Below are 12,758 nucleotides of genomic sequence, written 5' to 3'. Positions count from 1 at the left end.
TTGTCGAGGTCGATACGAGTCTTTTTACACCTCTCTCGGTATTTTTGATCGCGTATTACCAGTGTCATGCTGTCGTATAGAATTACCATATATTTTTGCGTGCTAACATTAATATTATGATATTTTATTCTAAACCGAATTTTTTATTGGTGGGATAACTTTTTTTTGGTGGGAAAAAAATCTCAACGGTGCCAAGGTAATGCCGAGGGACAATCGATAACATTTATGCAAATTTTCTTAAACATTTTTGATAGATAGGCCAACATACTACCTCTAGACCACGGCGGCAGACGCCGGTAAATTCAGCCTCCACGAACTATCATATTCCAAATGAACGATGCTGTTTAGCTAAGCTGCGAAGAGCTACAGCGCTTTTGCTGGCGTGGACAAGTTATGGGAAGATCTCCACTGAGTTCGGAGAAGCAGGTGGGGGAAGACTTTGATCTCTCTTGGTGCCCCCTGTTGGCGTCAGTTATCGCGAAACAGGGTTAGCTGGAGTGACTTGTTACGCAACGACCAGCATCTCCTAAACGGTTAAGCGCCAATTAACGAATTTATCTTCTAACCGCGAGGAACATTTGACACTGCTGATCTCTTATGAGCATATTTAAGGGTTAAGACGAATAAACCAAGTGAAGAAGGATGAATGAAAAATCAATTGGAGTGGTCCCCAACATTCGCTTCTTAATTAGAAGAGGTTAAGAAGTAAGGTGTTTTATTTTGTCCCTTTGCAAAAATAGGACTAATTTTTTTGCCATATACATACATAAAAAACGGATTTCAAAACTTTTCGAAATATTTTTTTCACTTATTTCATAAGCATTTTATTTTTTTGGCATTAAAAAAAGTGAAAAATGTCATACCAACAATTTTTTGTGTGTTTTCTTTGGTTTGGCATTTCCACAAAGTTAAGAGAGTGATTTAAAAATTTTTTTAAAAATTAAAAAACCATCATGGCCGCCAAGAAGAGTAAATGGTTTTACCTGGTAATAATTATACCATGATAAAAACCATGAAATTCGGTGAGGATATGTTTTAAGGTATCCTCTCATGGGCACTTTACTAAAATTTCAATAAGAAATGTTAGACCGTTTAATTTTTTTTCTAACTTTTTATACTTGTCGCGACCGTAACATTTGGTAAATTTTCCTTGATAACTAAAGCACTATTTTTAAACCGGAATTTTTTTAAACAAGCGAGAACCGAGTCGGATACAACTATTTCACGCCCGCTGAATCCAGAGGTACTTGTCATTTTTCTATGTTAGCCATCGTTTTAGAGATGTTGACCAAAGCTTGGACCTGGGTGGCCTTAAGATATTTTACTCTAATACTGATATCACACGAAAAGAGCTGCTTAGACTATCAAGATATGACGCTTTTTACTAGTATGTAGCCACCGGTTGTGGAGATTTCGCCAGAAAACACTAAAAAGCTAACCATGTCGCGACCGTAACAACGATATTTCGCGACCGTAACATTTTGTTTTTTCTTTTAATCGCAGTATCAATAGATGCAATTTCAAATTTAGATATGATAAGACGGTTTTATTGAGTAAAGTGTCGGGACCGTAACGCTCTTCTATGACCTTTCCTGGGCTTTGCCAATTAAGTTTTTTATATGTTGTTTGCCTGACTATATTTCGTACTTCTTGCAGTATTTTTTGCGTATAATAATCCAATCATTACTTTGACAGTTTTTATTATAATTATAAAAGTTATGCACAAAAGTGCCGCACCCCGAACCGTAACAGTGTATTGGAGTGTAAGCAATTCTTAGAAATAATGGGGCTTTAAGAATGATAGAGATGACAGATCTAGAGGAGCAAGTGGAATTGATACGAGAAGGCTTCTAATATTTGCAAAAAGGACGTAGTTATTTTATAACATAAAAACAAATAAAATGCAAGGCGCAAAAACCTCCGATGACATTATAGCCCAAGCTTCTCTTCCAATTTGCGTCGTGTTCCTCTTAATTTTTTCTACGAATTGGCGGGACGGGACCTAAATGTTTTATGGTGGCTCCGAACGGCATCTGCAAGCCAGATGAGTTTTCACTAAAAAGTCCCCTTTTAAAATCTTTGATGTTGCTTGCCCGGGAGTAGAACCATGGAGCCTTGGTGTGGTAGGCGGAGCACTTTTTTTTGTAACATAGGTCCTGTTGTTGTTGTTTTTGTAGCGATCAGGACACTCCCCGAAGGACTTCGGGAGTGTTATTGAGTTGATGGTCCTTTGCCGAAAGCAGATCTGGTACGTTCCCGTACCAAGCCCGACCATCTCGGGAACGATTTGTTATGACCACATGCGACCTTCTAGGACATACCGCCCTCCACCCTCTATATCCATGAGTTCGGGGTCGACAGAGCCTCGGCTGTTAATGAAACAGGATTCGCCACGGATAGGGGAGGTTGACAATTGTGTTTGGAGAAGCTATATATTGTGCTGGCAACCTGAAAATGTTGCGCTACACAACCCCTTCAATCTGGTATTTTAGACGACAGGCATACCTACCGCGGGTATATTCTAACCCCCTAACCCGCTGGGGGTAGACATAGGTCCTGGTTTTTGATAGTGTTTTACATTCTAGTCGTTACACAAAGATCTTATAACTAGGGGCCGAAACTGCTATTCCTTTTATAATTCCTTGCAAAACTATTAATTTTGGACTTTTAATATATTTGGATCAAGATAAAAATTATTTTCGGATTTTTATTACCAGAGTCCGATAGAACTAGTTAAACTCGGACTTTTTTCAGGGTTAAATGGCTTTGTTTTTACAAACTTAAAACAAGTTATTTAAAAATTAACGAATTTTAAGAATCTGGGAAACGTGCGGCGGGGCGCGGCCATCAATGCAGTGTTCTACCCAAAAATAAAATTGATCCTACCCCGGCTTCGAAGCGGTCCGTGGTAATTTTTTTTTTTTTTAACATCTTCCGATCGAAGCAAAATTTTTATTTTCGGATTTTAGATACCGTGGTCAAGACGCGTCTTTTGACAACATTTCCGACATTTTTGGACATGTTTTAGCAGTCCACCCGTTGTAGATTATTACTGGTTATGTAGGCATGATGTTCTCCATTTAAATTGTCTTTGACATTAGCTTTCACCTTGTTTTCGGCTTGCTGAATTATTCGACTAGATTTAACATTTTTTTCGAAACAAAGACGGAAAAGTTTTCTTTTTTTTGGTGCACCACACTTTGACAATAAACCATAATAAGTTGTTCTTGTTGTAGCGATAAGGTTACTCCCCGAAGGCTTTGGGGAGTGTTATCGATGTGATGGTCGAATACAGATCCGGTACGCTCCGGTAACACAGCACCATTAAGGTGCTATCCCGACCATCTCGGGAACGATTTATATGGCCACATTAAACCTTCAGGCCATCCCTCCTTCCCCACCCCAAGTTCCATGAGGAGCTTGGGGTCGCCAGAGCCTTGTCTGTTAGTGAGACAATTCGCCACGGATAGGTGAGGTTGCCAATTGGGTTTGGAGAAGCTATATATTGCGCTGGCAACCTGAAAGGGTTGCGCTACACAGCACCTTGAATCTGGTATTTTAGTCGCCTTTACGACAGGCATACCTACCGCGGGTATATTCTGACCCCATAACCCGCTGGGGGGAGTAATAAGTTGAAAGTGAAAATTAAAAAGTAATAAGTTGGTAGAGCAATCCTCCTAAATGCTAAACTAAATGTTCATCTTTCGAAACCTAGAGCGGTTGCACCCCGGTCCGAATACGGAAAAGATTTCTGGATCCAAAACGGGTCTTTCTATATCCCTCTAAATTTTTTTGGACATGAAATAAGATTGTCATGCTGTCTGCTTAAATTTGACATTTCCTGCCCCTGGTACAAGCGCACACACAGCACTAAATTCTGCGAATCTTTGTTGTGGCGCTCTGCTCTTTGTGCTTTGCCCGTGCACCGATCTACTAGTTTTGCTCCCATAATTCTCACTTTTTTATTTACTTTTCGTATTGTAGTGTTGTTTGTGTATGCGCTAAGTGTGTGAAACATTTCGTCGTCGCTCTTACCAATCTTGCTATATTGCCGTCCCCAGTACAACGATTGTACATATGTATGTATGTATAAATGGTTTTTCCCTCTGGCTGTTTCTTCCACTTTTGTTTTGTCTGTCACTTCTGAGAATTCGGTCTAAATTAGAAACACGCTTCTCGGAAATTGGTATCTCAATGCGTCAATAATTTTGCCTTTCTGGCCGTTTTTTTTTTGTCTTTCGGTCATAATTCATGGAACTTTTTGCGCTTGAAACGATATTCAATATTTAGTGTACATAATTTTTAATAAAACTTGTACTTTTCCATAATTTTCACTTTATTTGCTGGTCCGATTTGAGGATATCGCCAATAGAAATCGCACTTCTCTTATTTATTTGCTTTATGCTAAAACCATATTTACATTACTTTTGCTAAATATTTACCTTCATTTGCCCCTGTAATATTATTTTTGTACAACATATAAATTTAGCTAATTCTGCATCTGCACAAATTGCTTTGCCACATTCTCTAATTAATAAATTTTGCACTTTTCTTTTATGTTATCTATGCAATTGGTAAATTGTTAATAGTTTAGATATCCTTTTCTTTTTATAAAAATTTATTTCACAAGACTTCCCTCCTCGTATTTAACCAAACGCCATATTCACAGCCACTAAAAAAGCTTGTGCTGACAACCAGATTTGTTAAACTAGCTGCAGGGTTGCATTTTATTAGACGATGATGCCAGATATAAAATATTTTGCAAGACAGTGTTGAAAAAGGTCATTAAGGACTATCCACACTGCACCTAATTGAAACTCTTGTTACGTTCCAATGAATCGTGAACCAGATACGGATAGAAATTTAATATGCAAATGCAACAACAAATTGATCCATATGGGTCATATTTTTGTTGTATTTGCATGGGGACGCCTATATTAAGGGACCAAAAGGGGTTTGACCCATGGTTCAACTATATACAGGTTGGCTCATCTGTAAAGCAACAAAATATGTCTGTTCAAATTGTCAAAATCTGTGTATTGGGGTTGGTGCGAATGGTATGGAATGGAAACATAAAACTTAGCAGTTTTTGTATGTGTAAGTAAAATGTTGCCAATGTGTTGGTTTCATTTTGAGTTTGCCATCTCCTTTTGACAATCCCTTCGACCATGCAATGACATAAATAAAATCAGCTGATGAGATGAGCCAACCTGTACATAATTGAACCATGGGTTTGACCTTTGAAATTTTGCACATAGGTTCTCAGGGAGTTCCCCAACGAGAATCAGTGAGTAATTTTTAATTGTTATTAACAATTTACTAGTAATTAGTTGTTAAAGTTACCATGGTATAACTATCACTTTTTATCGACATACATACGAAAACTTTCACAAAAATTTTATACATAAGTACACTCTTTAATGTTTATAAAACCACAAACAACTATTTTCTTCTGTTTAAAATTACGTATTATTGTAAAATTTAATAATTTATTTGTTTACTTTCCGCGAACACAAGTATATACCCATTTTATCTAATTTAATGCATGCTTGGCGCTACCAGCTGCTTTAAATTGTATCAACGAATGAAAAATCTTTTAAATAGTACCAACGAGGAAAACGGAGGGGAATATTTTGAATAAGGTGCCAAGATTTTCCAATTATTTTTTTTTTTTGGAGGGGTAGAGGGGGTCCTAAAAATTACAAAATAATCATTCGGAACTCTAGGAAATTCTTAGTTTATGAAAAAAAGCTTTTGAGATCCGAAATTTGGTAATATTACAACTTAAGTTTTGCACTTGAAATTCGCGTCGAACTTGTCGAAAGTGGTACCCAAAGACACGTATTTTCGTCAAGATTCCGAACCCGAAAGCAGATCGGTACTATAATCGCTTTTCGTTGTTGCAATTAAACAAACGAAAACATATGAACATTGTGAATGATAACTAAGTGTGATATCTTCTGCATAGACGTCAAAATTCCAAAGTGATTGGATCACCTGATTTGTAATTGCCTATCGCTGTCTCATTCCGTATCTCTTTCTATTACCCGCTGAAGATAGGCGCCGCCATATTGAACACCCTGTCAAAACGCTAAAAAGTAGCCATATTGAACATCCTGTCAGCCAGTTGACAGATAAGATATCACACTTAGTCATCATTCACAATACATTTGAAGGTGGTGAATAGTGTTGCCAGCTCCGCAACAATATCTTTTTATCTTGGTAGAACATTACAAGGTGGTGGCAGGTCGACATAAATGCAAACAAACATACACTATCAATGTATCTCGTTTTTGTAATTTTCTGAATAAGTAATATGAAATTAATGTATTTAATTTAACGAAACGCACGATTTTTAAGTAAACATTTAAATTTTTTATGATAAGAAATTACAATAATTAAATTTTTATGATAAGAATTTAGAAAAAGGGGTATTTTTATTTGTTGTACATTTACGCCGCATGCGAAAATTTTATAATAAAAGATTGCGCGATAATCAATCTAGGGTGTTTATCAGACAATTAAATAAAATCGTTGGACGTCTAAATTTCTATTGATAGTCATATATAAGACCAACTGAACCTTACTCAGGTTATACTACGCCTCAAATTTTTAGAAATTTCACGCGCCCAACGCTTCTATTTAATTGTCTGATCAACGCTCTAGATTGATGAGGTGTGTGATGACTAGTACCTAGGACCTATCTAATTATTTTCTAGCTTTTAGTATTATTATTACTTCATGTAAGTATTGTTTTCAATAAAACCGTTTAACTTAAACATTTTTTTAAATTATTTTATTTTAATTATTTACGTATATTTTATAAAAAATTAAAAATTTGCAATAAAAAATCGCGCGATTTTTTATTCCAAATTTTCGCCAGCTACTCATTTTATTTTTTAATATATTACGTTTATTTCATAAAAAAATAGAAAGTTTGTAATTAAAAATCGCGATTTTTTAAAATAAATTACGTTTACTTCATAAAAAAAAATAGAAAATCTGGAATAAAAAATGATGCCATTAAAATAGATTCAGTCGTTTTTAATTTATACATATTTTGAAGCCTGGTAGCACCATATTTGCTCAATTCACTGCGTTTTCTTGTTTTTTTTTTTTGGTAACTTTGATATTAAATTGGGATCAAACTATAAGCCTCCTGTGGGTGGGGGTTATGTTTTTATAAAAGGGGAGTCACCTACACCCTCTCCCACCACTCCTAACTCCCTCCCCCATGTCCCTTAACGTATAGTCTACCCTTTGCATGTTAAATCTCTATCCGTATCTGGATCACGTTTCATTGGAACACGGGGTCTGCCTATATGGCGATTCTTAAAGGGCCAATTAATGGGGACTTATAACCATAAAACCATTACCAGATAAAGCAGCTGATCGAACCTACCTTATGGAAATCAATGTAATCGAATAATGGTGCCATACCTTAACGCTAACGCCATAACCATACCATAGCCAACCAATTGGTTTTTGGTTTCTCGCTATATCCATAGCCTAAAAATATTTGAGTTGGTGAATTTAATAACTTTTTGTAGATTTTATTCATTGTTTTGGACACGTTATGACCAAGAGACTTATTTTTTGTGGAATATGTTTGTAATTTTTTGCGTTTTCTTCATTTTTATGAAATTTTCACGATTTTTAGGCTAAGGCACCATTAATCTATCACATTGGAGATGGTTATGGATATGGTTACGACTATGGCGTTAGGGTTAAGGAAGTTTAATTGGCTCTTAAGGGCCCTACGCAGCTTTTAAGTAAACGCTTAAGAAATATTTTGATTCAACTCTTTTGCATGGAAATAGCAGCAGCCAAGAAATTTTGACCTTGATGACGCAAAACCAGAAAGAAATCTTAAAAAATTCTTGTAGAGGTTTCTTAAGAACTGCGTACTGCATAATAAAATTTGACAAACGAAATTTTTTCTAAGCATTTCTTGAGTGCCATTTCGTATGAATTTTTGGTTTTCTTTAGAACTGAATACCGATCTTTAAAGCCAGAAACGGTAATCATTTAATACGGGGGCGGTGTCAAACTTTTGTTTTTCTTTTGAATATGCAATTTTGATTTTAAGTGAGTAAATTGAATTTACGGAGAAATATTTGTTTAATTGGTATTTTGTTGGCTTGCTCGTGATTCTACGCAGCAAATTTTGTTTGTTCAGTTCATGTAGCTGGCTGCTTGCCATGCGCGACGCAATGACCTGCCGCCGCGAAATAAACTCGGCGAACTTCGCCTCGTCAAAAATAGAATCCCTGTAATTACGTGAAGGTGACCACAATGAAAGCGAAGATCGAAATTTACGCGAAGGCATTTTGCGACATTAGGAACTGAAGATTTTACGAGGCTACAATTTCACAGGGCGAAGTGAGAATCTTAAAAATGTTTGCCCATGGAAGTGGCGACATTTTCGTGTAGAAAAGAAATCACCATTAGCTAGTATTTTTGTTGTGTTAAACGCATCAATATGAAGAAATGCCATGTGCCACGGCCTTAGCGTCAAAATTGTACTGCGCCGGAAGTTGAAGTACTATGCTTGCATTATTTGAAGTTTTAAATCAACTTTATCCTAAAAACAAGTAAGGAAGGTTAAGTTCGGGTGTGTAACCGAACATTACATACTCAGTTGAGAGCTATGGTGGCAACATAACGGAAAATAACCATGTAAGAAAATGAACCGAGGGTAAGCCTGGAATGTGTTTGTATGACATGTGTATCAAATGAAAGGTATTAAAGAGTATTTTAAGAGGGAGTGGGCCATAGTTCTATAGGTGGACGCCATTAAGGGATATCGCCATAAAGGTGGGTCAGGGTTGATTCTAGAATTTTTTTGTACGATTGGGTATTAAATGAAAGGTGTTAATGAGTATTTCAAAAGGGCGTGGGGTTTAGTCCTACAGGTGGACACCTTTTCCAGATATCGCCATAAAGGTGGACCAGGGGTGACTCTAGAATGTGTTTGTACGATATTGGTATCAAATTAAAGGTATTAATGAGGGTTTTAATATGCAGTGGTGGTAGTTGTATAGGTGGTCGCCTTTTCGAGATATCGGCATAAAGGTGGACCAGGGGTGACTCTAGAATGCGTTTGTATAATATGGCTATCAAACGAAAGGTGTTAATGAGTATTTTAAAAGGGCGTGGGGCATAGTTCTATAGGTGGACGCCTTTTCGAGATATCGCCATAAAGGTGGACCAGGGGTGACTCTGGAATGTGTTTGTACGATATGGGTATCAAATTAAAGGTATTAATGAGGATTTTAAAAGGGAGTGGTGGTAGTTGTATATGTGGTCGCCTTTTCGAGATATTAGCATAAAGGTGGACCAGGGGGACTCTAGAATGCGTTTGTACAATATGGGTATCAAACGAAACGTGTTAATGAGTATTTTAAAAGGGAGTGGGCCTTAGTTCTCTAGGTGGACGCCTTTTCGACATATCGCCATAAAGGTGGACCAGGGGTGACTCTAGAATGTGTTTGTACGATATGGGTATCAAATTGAAGGTATTAATGAGGGTTTTAAAAGGTGGACCAGGGGTTGACTTTATAATGCGTTTGTACAATATGGGTATCAAACGAAAGATGTTAATGAGTATTTCAAATGGGCGTGGGGCTTAGTTCTATAGGTGGACGCCTTTTCGACATATCGCCATAAAGGTGGACCAGGGGGGACTCTAGAATGCGTTTGTACAATATGGGTATCAAACGAAACGTGTTAATGAGTATTTTAAAAGGGAGTGGGCCTTAGTTCTATAGGTGGACGCCTTTTCGACATATCGCCATAAAGGTGGACCAGGGGTGACTCTAGAATGTGTTTGTACGATATGGGTATCAAATTGAAGGTATTAATGAGGGTTTTAAAAGGTGGACCAGGGGGACTCTAGAATGCGTTTGTACAATATGGGTATCAAACGAAACGTGTTAATGAGTATTTTAAAAGGGAGTGGGCCTTAGTTCTATAGGTGGACGCCTTTTCGACATATCGCCATAAAGGTGGACCAGGGGTGACTCTAGAATGTGTTTGTACGATATGGGTATCAAATTGAAGGTATTAATGAGGGTTTTAAAAGGTGGACCAGGGGGACTCTAGAATGCGTTTGTACAATATGGGTATCAAACGAAACGTGTTAATGAGTATTTTAAAAGGGAGTGGGCCTTAGTTCTATAGGTGGACGCCTTTTCGAGATATCGCCATAAAGGTGGATCAGGGGTGACTCTAGAATGTGTTTGTACGATATGTGTATAAAATTAAAGGTATTAATGAAGGTTTTAAAAAGGAGTGGTGGTAGTTGTATAGGTGATCGCCTTTTCGAGATATCGCCATAAAGGTGGACCAGGGGTGACTCTAGAATGCGTTTGTACAATATGGGTATCAAACGAAAGGTGTTAATGAGTATTTTAAAAGTGCGTGGGGCTTAGTTCTATAGGTGGACCCCTTTTCGAGATATCGCCATAAAGGTGGACCAGGGGTGACTCTAGAATGTGTTTGTACGTATATGGGTATTAATGAGGCTTTTAAAACGGAGTGGTGGTAGTTGTATATGTGAAGGCGTTTTCCAGATATCGAACAAAATGTGGACCAGGGTGACCCAGAACATCATCTGTTGGATACCGCTAATTTATTTATATATATAATACCACGAACAGTATTCGCCCTGCAGAACTTCTTCATTTCATTCTACTTAATATGGTAGGTGTCACACCCATCTTACAAAGTTTTTTTCTAAAGTTATATTTTGCGTCAATAAACTAATCCAAATACCATGTTTCATCTCTTTTTTCGTATTTGGTATAGCATTATGGAATTTTTTTCGTTTTTCGTAATTTTCGATATCGAAAAAGTGGGCGTGATCATAGTCCGATTTCGGCCATTTTTTATACCAATACAAAGTGAGTTCAGATAAGTACGTGAACTGAGTTTAATAAAGATATATCGATTTTTGCTCAAGTTATCGTGTTAGCGGCCGAGCGGAAGGACAGACGGTCGACTGTGTATAAAAACTGGGCGTGGGTTCAACCGATTTCGCCCTTTTTCACAGAAATAAGTTATTGTCCCAGAATCTAAGCCCCTACCAAATTTCACAAGGATTGGTAAATTTTTGTTCGACTTATGGCATTAAAAGTATCCTAGACAAATTAAATGATCATCATGATATCTTCAACGACTTCCAAATTACAGCTTGAAAAACTTTTAAATTACCTTCTTTCAAAAGTGGGCGGTGCCACGCCCGTTGTCCAAATTTTACTGATTTTCTATTCTGCGTCATAAGTTCAACTCACCTACCAACCCACCGCGTGGTTATAGTCGGATATTGTTCATTTTAAATAGCGATCTGAGATGAGTGCTCAGGAACCGACATACCAAATTTCATCAAGATACCTCAAAATTTACTCAAGTTATCGTGTTAACGGACGGACGGACATGGCTCAATCGAATTTTTTTCGATACTGATGATTTTGATATATGGAAGTCTATATCTATCTCGATTCCTTTATACCTGTACAACCAACCGTTATCCAATCAAAGTTAATATACTCTGTGAGCTCTGCTCAACTAGGGTAACGTTTTACAAAATTATTATCAAAAATTATCAAAGGTGGTATTAAAAGATGCGTCCAGACGTACGTTTTAAGAATCCGAAAGCGGAAAACGAAAATTTATTTCTGTCGAAATTTATTTACAAAAAACCTTAAAATGACCCTGAGGGGGTCCGAAATATGCGGCCCGATCCATAGTTTTTTTGCATAGAACACTTTTCTGCGTTGGCGACTTTCGGCCTTATAAAAAATTACCCTGTGTGGGTCCGACACCGGTTTGGGGATCAAAACTAAATGCGCGCAGAACACCGTTTTGCATTAGTGTGGGTGTGTGTACAACAAATCTGGCAAAAACAACAGCCACATGAAAATTTGAACAGATTTTATGCTTATATCTTTTGACAGAAATAAAAATTTAAATTTTCGCTTTCGGATTCTAAAAACGGAGGTCGAGACGCGTCTTCTGATACCACGATACCACCTTTGATAAATTTTGATAAAAATTAGGTGATGCACCGTCTTGTAAAACGTTACCAAAACTACACCTTTTCCAATTTAAGGTCAGAAAATTACAATTCAAGTTCAGAAAATTACAATTCAAGTTCAGAATTTCCAATTTAAATTCAGAAATTTACAACTCAAGTTCAGAATTTTCAATTCAATTTAAGAAAATTCAAGTTCAGAAATTCCAATTTAAATTCAGAAATTTACAATTCAAATTCAGAAAATTACAATTCAAGTTCACAAATCCCAATTTAAATTCAGAAATTTCCAATTCAAGTTCAGAAATTTCCAATTCAAGTTCAGAAAATTACAATTTAAATTCAGAAAATTGCAATTCAAGTTCAGAAAATTACAATTCAAGTTCAGAAAATTTGTCGGGTATTTTTTTTTCATCTTAACTCGTTTAAATCAATTTTGCGAGATAGCGAAGAAAAAACTCTCGCTCATAAGAAACAATTGCAATGCCATCCAGCTATATTCTTAGCGTCACAACCATTGATCTGCACTGAGTATGACAGCAGTGATGACGAAGATATGACAGTCAACGGAGCGTCCACACTCCCGGAAGTAACGTATAGGTACGCCCTGCATATATGTCAAAATATCTCAACTTATCCGCCATAATCATCATGAATTGGCACTTAATTGCGATTTTGGCAGTTTCGTAACAAATCATGCCAGCTTTCCCTGTTTCGCGGTAAC

The 12,758-nt window shown here is 37.0% G+C and overlaps 1 protein-coding gene across 2 annotated transcripts in view; it reads right to left on the bottom strand.

Annotated features, from left to right (window-relative positions):
- Nucleotides 1–4,661, bottom strand: part of Socs36E (Suppressor of cytokine signaling at 36E) — a 54,764-nt gene extending 50,103 nt beyond the window's left edge. Inside the window, exon 1 of one of the 2 annotated variants that reach the window (XM_067768378.1) lies at nt 4,443–4,661. The gene's annotated coding sequence lies outside the window, so the exon portion shown is untranslated. The other variant, XM_067768379.1, reaches the window with a different exon arrangement.
- Between the last annotated feature and the right edge of the window lie 8,097 nt (nt 4,662–12,758).

The sequence above is a fragment of the Eurosta solidaginis genome, chromosome 2 (genome assembly GCF_040869045.1).
Source record: "Eurosta solidaginis isolate ZX-2024a chromosome 2, ASM4086904v1, whole genome shotgun sequence".
Lineage (NCBI taxonomy): Eukaryota > Metazoa > Arthropoda > Insecta > Diptera > Tephritidae > Eurosta > Eurosta solidaginis.
Note: the sequence above shows the minus strand (reverse complement) of the source record. Positions and strands in the feature narration are given on the sequence as shown.